Below are 11,668 nucleotides of genomic sequence, written 5' to 3'. Positions count from 1 at the left end.
CTTTTCAAAAATAATTTCTGGTAGGTGACTTAGGTATTTTCTAGGTTTTACAGTCCAGAACACCTTGGTTAGGTGGAGTAAAAGAATTAAGATGAACAGATCCTTATGATGCTAGGAAAAGAAACTCTTAAATTTGTGCCCTTAATCAAGTACTGCTTTGCACAGCATTAGTATTATATATGGCACCATTAATTATGCACTATTCATGGAGCACATCGTGAGGTACAGAGGCAAAACAGATTCTCATAAAGAATTGATGAATGTTATTTTGTAGAACCTGAATAATTTTTTGAAAGCAGGAAGTTTATTTTTTTAAATGGTTTGGCGGTTTCTTAATTTCTTTCTTTTTTTAAGCTGGACACACCTGAAATTTCAAAGAGAATGGTAAGAAAGCCTCAAAAGTGGTATCCGCCCTCTTACAAAAATATACCAACTTTGCTAACAAAAAGCAAAGACACTGCCATCAAGTTGATTCCCACTCACAGTGATCCTGTAGGACAGAGTAGAACTGTCCCATATTTTCCAGGGCTGTAAATCTTTACAGCAGCAGATGGTCAGATCGGTCTCCTGGTAAGCGCTTTAACCACTGCACCAGCAAGGCTCCCTATAGTTCTACTTCCTTAGTTAAATGACTTTACTAGATGTGTTTATAAAAGTGGAAGAAGTAGGCTCATTGTCTAGATGTGGATAGGTAGAGAATTTAATAAACTTTTTAAATGTGGCTTATTTCCTCTAAGTGACCAAAACAAAAGAGGGTTTCAAATCACATTTCTTTTAATCCCGTGGCTTAAATCACCCCATCAATAGCCACTTGTCCCCAAATAAGTCAAAATCTTACAAGAAAAATGAACACTATTCACCTTGAACTTTATGCTGGATCAAGCAGTCAAGAGATGTTTTTGCAATGCTGTGAAATTCTTCCTGGAAGCAATGTTCTGAGAAGTTAAACTCTAAATACCTAGCAAAGATAAAAAACGAGTTTAAGGTCAATTAAGTATCCACTGTCACAACACATAATATTGGGAACTGCATTAAATTCTAATAAAAGTATTTAAGGAAAGTGAAAACTGACTCAGTAGTTACTAACCGTAAAAATCATAATACAGCAGTATACCATGAAACTGACAGCAACAATATTTGAATTCTAATTTTAGCAATTTGGGCATTTGAGAAACAGCCGTTCTGTCAAAAAGTTACTAAGTGGATAAAGAATGTCATTTCCATATAACAAAACATAAGTAATCAGGAATAATTTTAAATTGATCTAAGGTGTGAAGGTTTATTTTACTATTCTGCCACTTACTCTCTCTTTGCATTTCCTTTCGTAGGCACATTTTCATCTAAAATTGATTTTTAACACTCACACAACAGTTACCTTAGTAACTCTAATTTGTGCTTAGAGCCTTGTGATATATACATTGAACAAGCAACAAATGAAGCAAATACTTATTGAAGACTAATACTACTCCTAAACTAATTTACCAGTACTGAGCAAATAAGCTTAAGTTTTTCAGTAACTATTAACTAGGTATCAATATCCAAGGCTCCTTGGTGCGTAATGGTTAAACCATTCTGCTAATCAAAAGGTCAGAGGATGGAATCCACCAGTTGCTCTGCGGGAAAAAGATGTGTCTAGTCTGCTTCTGTAAAGATTTATAGCCTTGGAAACTCTATGGGGCAGTTCTACTCTGTACTGTAGGGTCTCTAAGTTGGAACTGACTTGACAATATACAATTTTAACAGTGGAAACGTTAGTCTTGTGAATAATAGTCAGTGGTTTGATTATGTTGGTTAAAAAACACTACCAAAGAAATAGGAGACTGGTAAAAGACATTGCCAAGTCTTTTGGGGTTGTTATTTTTCTTTGCAAGGGGGTGGGGGTTCCCCAGTCAGAAAACACAAACTTAATAAATTCAGGACAGAAAGAGAGTAATGCAGTAATGGCACTGTGATCACAGAGGAGGGAATGAGACAAAGTAGAAGAGATAGAAAAAGTCAAAGTAAGGAGTCTGGTTTTTATTCTAACCATAATGGGAAATTGCTAAAGGTTTGATTAGAGACCATCTGATTTACATTTTAAGATGGCTGCTGTGTACAGAGTAGACAACTGAGGAGAAGAGATGAGCAAGGAAAACAAATTAGAAGGCTGAAGCTAAATACAAGAGGTTTGCCTGTTAGGTAATAGCAATGAAGATGCATTTTTATTTTTTGTTTTTTTTTTAAAAGAGAGAGAAAACCAGGATGTGATTTGAAAGTACAGTCAACAGAATTTGTCATAGACTGTTGAGGGTGTGAAAAAGAGGAGGGGGCGGGGGCAAAAGTTAAAGATACTGCCTAAATTCTAAGTTTTGTGCTCAAGCATCTGTCCACATAATGAAATCTGGAAGAAGGGGGTGAGAACAAGAGATGTTTGACCTTACAGGCTCTCTATGTTCAGATAGAATAAATGGTTAAGACCAGAACTTCACTATGGTCGCTCCTGATTCCAGCTCTTGTCTTTGCTCAATACAGTAAGTGCAGTGTCTAACGTAGATATAACGTAAATATAAAATTCAGAGATCATTTACTTACAGATTTCAGTTGTAACAGAGATATGGAATAAATTGTCTCAGGCAACTTTATCCAACTGTTTTACCAACCAGTAAGAATACCAAAACCACAGCCTGAGTCAATTCCAACTTGGAGACCCTATAAGACAGAGTATAACCGCCCCACAGTGCTTCCAAGTCTGAATTTTTTACAGAAGCAGAGCAGCAACCTTACAGTTGGCAGCTGAGTGTTCACAGTAAGGAATGGTTGGTTGGTTGTGTGCCATCAAGTTGGTTCCAACTCCCACAACCCTGCATAGGTTTCTGAGGCTGTAATGTAAGTCTTTATGAGAAGGAACTCTGGTAGCATAGCGGTTACGAATCGGGCTGCGAACTGCAAGGTCAGCAGTTCGAAAATACCAACTGTTCTGCAGGAGAAATAAGAGGCTTTCTGCTTCCAAAAGGATTTACAGCCTTGGAAACCCTGTACAGGGTCACTATAAGTCGGAACCGACTCCACGGCACATAACAACAACATAACAACAACAAATCTTTATAAGAGCAGATAACAACAACAAATCTTTATAAGAGCAGATAGCCTCATCCTTCTCCCCCAGAATGACTGGTAGATTCGAACTTTTCTGTTAGGAGTCCAGCTCGTCATCCCCTACTACCATGTCCATCCCAGTAAGGACTACTGGGGAGTACAAGAGGTAAGGTTGTTTTTTATTTAAGTTCATAAACATCTTATGTAACCACTACTATAACGCAAGTGGATGCTATAAGTGAAGAAAACTGAGTTCAACAAAATATCTAAAATGAAGTCTCAAAAAATGGATTCTTTAGGCTATTAGTTGTTGTTGTTGTTGTTAAGTGCCTTTGAGTCGGTTCCGACCCATACCGACCCTGTAACAGGGTTTCCGAGGGTGTAAATCTTTACGGGAGTAGAAAGCCTCATCTTTCTCCCGCGGAGCGGCTGGTAGTTTCGAACCGCTGACCTTAAGGTTCGCAGCCCGATTCGTAACCACTACGCTACCAGAGCTCCTTAGTAAGGGGCTGCAAATTAGAATGAAAAGGTAATGGAATTTTTCCAATAACTTTTTAAGCTCCTAGTATTTCAAACATGCTTGAGCCAAGTTTTCATTTTAATGCAGATTCAGTAAGTCTGAGCTTAAAGATTTTTGTAAAAAACCACTGCTATTCACATATTTAATAATCCTAAAGACAATATCCAATTACTATTTACATCATTAGACTAGTTTCAAATTCAGGCTCAACTATTAACTAGCTGTCGAACACTAAACAGGCTTAAATCTCTTTCCACTTCAAATTTTCTCAGGTGTAAAATAAGTTGATTAATGGTACTTACATGATGAGGTTAAATAGACCAGTGAATATAAATAGGTTAACTTAATATTTGGGAAAACAAAGTATGCACTCAACAAATGTTAGCTATTATTGTTACTAGCCGTTAGCCTCCACAAGTTTACTCCAAACAATTCTTGTATGTCAGGTTGCAAAAAGACCAGTATACAAAAATATCTAGTACTTTGGTTACAGCTTTAGTCAGTATAAATAAAAATCTTTCTAGAAATGCTATAATTTAGCTTTAAAATACTCCAAGAAAAAAGCAGGCAGATAAAATTAAACAAAATTAATAAAACTTATGAAACCCACATGTTGAGAACATTGGAGTTCATTGAACTGTTTTCAACTTCTGTTTGAAAATTTTCCCTAATTTAAAGGTGAAAAAACAAATATTAAAAAAGCTTATTCATTAATTTGTATTTAGTCCTGTGTTGTTGTTAAGTGCTGTAGAGTTGGTTCAGACCCATAGCAACCCTGTACAGGGTTTTGGAGGCTGTAAATCTTTACAGGTGCAGAAAGCCTCATCTTTCTCCCACGGAACTGCTGGTAGTTTTGAACTCCTGACCGTGAGGTTAGCAGCCCAACTTGTATCCACTACACTACCAGAGCCTGTCACCCTGTAAATGAGCACTGAGTTTTGAATCAGAGTATCTGCCAGTCCCTGGTTCATATTGTCTTAAGTTTTCTACTGGTTTGGCAGCCATTTAGAAAATGGAGAAATCCCCATTTTGTACTTCACAATGTTATTTCAAGGGTCAAATAAAATTTAGTTACATAGAAACTCCAAAAACATAACACAAACGTAGACTAGTATTATCACCTTTGTGTCTGTAGACTGACATAGTAAAACATTAAATGCTCGCTATGAGTCAGAACCTACTCCAGGGGATATAACCACCACCACCAATACTGTGAAGTAACACTGATTACCATTTACAAAGTTGAATGTGTTTAAAATCTATGCCCTTAGATCCTTTAAACCTGGAACTGAAAAATCTGCCCCCAAGAATCACTGTTCAGCCAGACAAGCCTATAAAATAAACAGTAACTTTCATGAGGATTGTACTCCAGGACAATTAACCATAAAAAATTGAAAGGGCAGCATTTGCCCCAAAAGATAACTCAGAAGACTGGGTAAGGGCAACCCAGTGAGAAGAGTGCGGTCACACTTAGGGAATTGCAACCAACTTCAGAAACAAAATGAGTATTAATTATTGAATGGAAAACTTTTGCTCTGTAAATTTTCACCCAAACCACATACACACATAAAATTGGATATGAAACATGTACAAATTCATATCCTACAAACAGGCTAACCGTTTACACTTAATACACAGAGAAATGAGTCCCACGCCTACTTGTGTTAATGAATTACTCCAATTTACACAGGGAATTAGGTATTGCGTTCAAGTAATGACTTCCAATGTGAATTCTGAAAACTCCCAAACCCAAAGCTCAAGCAACAGTGAAAGGACTTTCTGCGTTTCTACAAGTCTCTCATCATACAGTTAATGTAGTACAGCTTGCTGTCTCTATAGGTTATTCAATACATCCAATTAGACCTGAGCTTACAAAGTAGTAAGTACTTTTTATAAATTTGTCTTCAAGTCGAAAAATACTATCAAATATGCTTCCAAGAAACGCCTCTAACTAAACTGTCTCTTTTAATAACCTTTTTATCAGAATTAAAGGGAATTCCACAATGCATTGGTTTGGTTAAGGTGTGAAATCCTTAAAACAAGATGCTACAACCTTAGGTAGGTAGGCTTTCAGTTGTTTACTTGAGTTATTTTAGACATATAATCCTGTCATCAAAATTACTAATCCTGAACCAGCTAGGGTCACACACAAAATGCTAATAAACTTGCAGCAGTTTTTCCTATGTAAATAATACCAAACCAAAACAAATAGCGCAGTAGAATACAAGTCCTACAGCAGTTTCAAGTCACATTTGCTTTCTCTTGTTTTCAATTTCTCCAAACCTATAACGCTTAAAAAAAACATATGTAAGATTTGATGTAAAAAAGCAATTGGGGGTCCTGCTGCTTGATTCTGAAGAGACCAAGTCTTTTTCTTGTAAATAAAGTCCACTTCTGAATTTAAAAAGCCGGCAAAGTCTCGAACCTCAACTCGTCCTTCCCACCCGTGTATCCCATCAAATGTCAATCAATCGTGGTACGGAATACGAAGTCGCGGGCTGAATCTCTAACCGAAAGGAGTGGTAGAGCCCTTAGATTCATCCATTAAGGCACCCCCATCTCCCACGCCCACCTGGGAGATACCAACTCCATGAGACAAGGCTACACGTTCCGTTCCCAAAACCGTGGGTTGCCAGGGGAATTGAAACGGAACAGGTTGCCGAGATGCAGGAGAATAACAAAAATTCGGCGTAAACCGACAAGCAACTGGGGCGCGGGGGGGGTGGATATGGAAGTACCACGCGGAAAAAGGCCGACGTACCGAGTGCACTGCGCTACTTACTACAAGCTACAGGGATTTAGTCTAGGCCCCAAAGTGGCCGGGAAGAAAGGTGGCGATCTAGCCAATGAGAAGAAGACACAAGGTGCACCACGGGCAGCCCAGGGAGCCGTAAACCGAGCGAAGAGAAGCGACCGCGCGTGCGCGGGGAAAGCGTACGGTCGGGCGCGCGCTGAAGTCCGGGACGCATGGGGGGGGAAGGGCTGAGAGATTTGCGCACGCGCAACCGAGAGCCGTGCGGTCTCGAGGTCCCGGCTAGGTTCGCGGGCACGCGCGCGCACAGTTCAGGCTGCTCCCCTACCCGCCTCATTTTCAGCCCAGTAGTGCCTCAGAATCGAAGAAAGCTAATAAGAAAACGCAAAAGATAACAGCACACCAACTCCTGAGTTATCCTACCGCCGCCAACACATCGCGACACACAAACCAACAAATATTCACCCGTCTTCGGTATTCACTGCCATTTTAGCCATTTGAGTGTTGGGCAAGGCCTACCTGATACGCTAAAGCACGATTCCCGGGACTTATCTCCGTTGTAACTACACAGCGGCCAGATCCCGACTAAAGAACGGGAGGAAAACCATAGAGGTTGCTTCGACGCGCTAGCTCGTCTCCGTCACTTCCGACTTAGGGCGTGGCCTCCACGGCCGCTAAATAGCTAGGCAAGCCCCGCCCACCCTTCCACCCTGGACCAGCTCCTTGGCTGCTGTTAAGATATTGCCTGAGGCTCTCTGGGAAATCGCGTAACTGGTCTCGCGCGAAAATCTGGCGGCTCCGCCTCGGGCCCGCAGCTGCAGCCTCCTCCAGGGAGGGCGCGATGTTTTGTTAGGCCTTGGGGCCTAGGTGGTCTCTGCTGTGGTCTCAGCCTCGCTTTAAGAGACATTTCGGACCCTTCTGTTGCCCCCAGTTTCTGCTGCCATTAACTTTTATGGTCCATTTTCTCCATTGGGCTGAGTCAGGTGTACTTCAATTCAGACCAACCAAAACAAAACTGCCCCTCATTCTGGGAAAGGCCGGAAGAGAGGCGAGAGGCGACGGTGTGACTGCAAGTCCTGGTCTTCCTCCGCCAGGAAGCGCTGCGTTTCTTCTTGGAAGCCTAATTGACGATTTATAATCAATCACTTTAAAATGTGCCAAGCGTACTTCGGCAATAGAAAATGGCCACGATCTTAATCCTTTTCCTAAGTGGCGTCTATGCCTAACGGAGTTAAACCACAGTACACCGAATTAGATTAAGTTGTCTCTGTGGTTGGCGTCGCGTCATGGGGTGCTTTTTTCATTGTGACACTGTTTTAAGCGTTATCACTTAGGCCATTCAGAATGTTTGCAAACGCATAAAATAAAAAAGCACGAAGCAGTTAAGCTTTCAGCCTGTAATTTGCACCGGTTGAGGAACAAAACCCAACACCATTTGTCCTGCCAAAATTATAAATCAGATTATAAATAGGCAGGTCACATTTGATTTGGATAGTATTTCAAATAAGAGCCATAGTACATATTCTATTAATACTTTTCTCTGAGCTGCACTTTCTTCTTCAGGACCTAATGCCGTTATTACTTTACTGCTCATGGACATTAACTACCATAAAGGATTTCAAAATTGTAATTAGCAACCAGTTTTCTGTCAGTTTAATCCACCACTGGTTGTGAAATTAACACTGTTTGGGGCATTCTCCCCCCACGATCCTGTTGACATGCTTAACTAGAAATAGTACCTCATTTTAAGGGATGAATTACTGCTTTTCTATTACTGTGCAATCTCGCCTTCTGCCTCAGAATAGATAAATAATATCTTTGCTTATTTGGTTTATTAATATGTCCCAAATATCTAATAGGAAGGAGTTCAGTACAATATTTGTTGATGAATGAACCTTATTAAAAGGAATGAATCACTCACAGCTCAATACAACTCCAGTATTTCTGCAAGTATTAGGGAAGCAGGGGTTGGACCATTGCAGTGCTAACATTTTATTCAAAATGGACACACCAAATTTTGAAGTGTTTTCCACATTAGGATATTATCTTAAACCTTCCTCTGGAATTCAATTGCAAACATAATGAAAAATGAAGTCATCTCGGTATCTGATGAAGTGAAGCTGACTGTGATTTTTAAATAACCTGAAGCAATAACAAAAGAGGCTACACATGTACTCTTTTTGCATCTTTCTCAGATTTTTGCAAAAATATAACATGAAATACTTTTAAAGTTTTCATAATATTTGCCCCCATATTGCATCAGCTTTATAACTATTATAGCAGAGGAAATCCCAATTAAAATGAGAAAAAGATATGTGCAACATGTTGTATTTGTAAGATTATTTTAGGAATATTTTGAGGCCTATGATGATGTTATCTTCCTCCACAGACAATTTATCCTGCTTCTGCCAGGCATCCAGAGACACTAGGAACCTGTAGTCACCATGATTTAAGATGATTCACAGTGAGCTAAGGTCCCTAAGAGGACCTATCTAATTCCAGTTCACTTTATCCTAACCCAACGTGAGAGGTTTCATAGTCTGTACCTCCTTAACAAGCCCTGAACTTCAATTCCTGAAGTTTAGCTCTACAAACCTGGAAGAACCAACTCTCAATCTCTTAGCTGTTCCTCTCAAGATTAGTAAATCCAGCCTGGGAAAGAGTAACTTCAATGACAGGCTCTTCTCCCTCAGTCCTTTTATAATCATGGCCTAGTAATTCTTCAGTCCTTTACTAATGCACCGATTTTTCAAGTAGATGTTTGAAGCAAGGATACCCAGATTATGTAATCCACCATTATGAAAAATAAATCCTCCTTCATGAATTTGAATTAAGCCACCTCAAAATCCTTGTTCATTTGTGAAATATAAAATGTAAATAGGGAGCCACAAGGAGGAAGCAGAGTTTTACATCTATTAATTAGTTAAGGAATACAAAAATACAATAATTATAGTATTTGAACTTAAAAATACCCAAGATTTACTGTGGAAGTGTGCATCAGAAGGTTATAGCACATGTTTGTTACTGTAAAACAGCAAAAGGTGAGTTACCTGGAATCAGAGGGAATGTTGTAACACCATATATAGATGGATGTGGGATGGGGAGAAGTCTGAGGTGTTTATGTTTTTAAGCATTCCCCCCACTTTGTTTCAACTGGGAGAAGTACTGCCTTCACTTAGTGTGTGTCAGACAAAGCTGCGCATAAGCAACCCATACTGAAGGTAGTCTTTGATCTTCATCAATGAGTACTTTTAAGTCCTCCTCACTTTCAGCAATCAATGTCTATCATTTGCATATCTCATGTTGTTAATGAGTCTTCCTCAAATCCTGATGCCACAATTTTCTTCATATAATTCAATTTCTCAGTTTACTTGTTAAACATACAGATTGGACAAGTATGGTAAAAGAATACAACTCTAGTGCACACTTTTTCAGACACTGAGCAAAAATCTAACCATATTTTCAAATGGCTTGTCCTTTCCAATATAAGTTCTGTTGTTATTAAGTTATTCCAACTTGTTGTTATTCCGACTCATAGCAACCCTGTACAGGTTTCCAAGGCTTCCAGAATCTTTGCAGGGGAAGAAAGCCTCATCTTTTTCCTGTGGAGTATCTGGTGGGCTTAAATTGCCAAACTTGTGGTTCACAATCCAGTGCTTATCCTATAGAGTCACTGTGTTCTCAGCAAAAGTTATATGATCTCAGAAAAAAGTCAATTGGCACCAAGTCAACTTCAACTAATGTTGCTCCCATATGTGTCAAATAGAACTGTGCTCCATAGGGTTTCGGCAATTGGTTACTTAGAAGATGACCTGAAGCACTTTCTTCCAAATCTGGGTGGCCTCAAACCTCCAACCTTTCCATTAATAGCTGAGCAAATTAAGCATTTGTACAACCCAGTGACTCCATAGGATTTTATACAGGCTCATAATAGTTCACTTTGAATTACTCATCAGATATTCTAGAAGCAGTATTAGAGAGCTAACAGTTTGACTATCCATCCTGTAGCTCTTCAAAAATAAAACTACTAGAATTTTCCATACATAGTTAATTCAATGAAAATTATATAATGAAAATGAACACTCTGTGAGTTTGAACTGCCGACCTTGTGGTTCAAACCGACTTTTCAGTCTAGTGCTATATCCCACAGTGCCGCACCAGGCAGTGCCTCTATATGATAAGCACTGAACTGGGAACCACAAAGTTGGTAGTCTGAGCCCACCAGATGCTCTGCAGAAGAAAGATGAGGCTTTCTGCTCCCACAAAGATTAAAAGCCTCAGAAACGCTATACAGAGTCACTATGAGTCAGAACTGACTTAATGGCACTTATCAACAACAACAGCATTTATAACAGGGTCGCTATGGGTCGAAACCGACTTAATGGCACTTAACAACAACATATGTATGTGTTTACATATATATTATATATGTATTTATATAGATACATATATAGCTCTGGTCAAGGTCAGCAGTTTGAAATTACCAGCAGTTCTGCAGGAGAAAGATGAGGCTTTCTGCTCCTGTAAAGATTACAGCCTTGGAAACCCTAGGCAGGGTCTCTATGAATCGGAACTGACTCCGTGGCACCACTTTATATACATATATGTACACACACATACACACACACAGTATTTCTTTTTATTATATTTTATTGAATTAACTACAACAACATATATATGTAAATAATCATTATAAATAGTTTCAACACAGCAACAGAAAATTTTTTTTATGAAAAGGCCAGGATTTCCTTAACTTGTGTTGTTTCTTAAAATTTTAAGTCTGATGTTCAGCACATGTTTATTTGCCACAAGAGAATATTTATTAGGTATTTACAAAATATTCTAGTTTATTCCATGAAATAATTACTTACAGCATGTTTTACCAAATCTAAGGAAAAATAAATTGTAAGATGCAGCACTGCAGGCTCTCACTCCTCTATGCCAGGAAATTTAGAAGACAGCTACCCAGCAAACCAGTTGGAAGAGATCCATATTTGTGCCAATTCCAAAGAGAGGTAATCCAATGGAATGTAGATATCATCATTATCACATGCAAAAAAGGCATCATGCTTACTGAAGATAATTTTTTAAATGGCTGTTAACAGTACATCAACAGGAAACTACCAGAAACTCAAGCCAGATTCAGAAGAGGACATGGAGCAAGGGCTATCGTTGCTGGCGTCAGATGGATCTTGACATAAAGCAGAGACTACCAGAAAGATGTTTACTTATGTTTTATTAACTAAGGCTCTTGACGGTGCAGATCATGACAAGCTATGGATAACGTTGTGACAGATAGGTATTCCAGAATACTTAATTGT

Source organism: Chrysochloris asiatica, unplaced genomic scaffold (assembly GCF_000296735.1).
Source record: "Chrysochloris asiatica unplaced genomic scaffold, ChrAsi1.0 scaffold00013, whole genome shotgun sequence".
Taxonomy (NCBI): Eukaryota; Metazoa; Chordata; class Mammalia; order Afrosoricida; family Chrysochloridae; genus Chrysochloris; species Chrysochloris asiatica.
Note: the sequence above shows the minus strand (reverse complement) of the source record.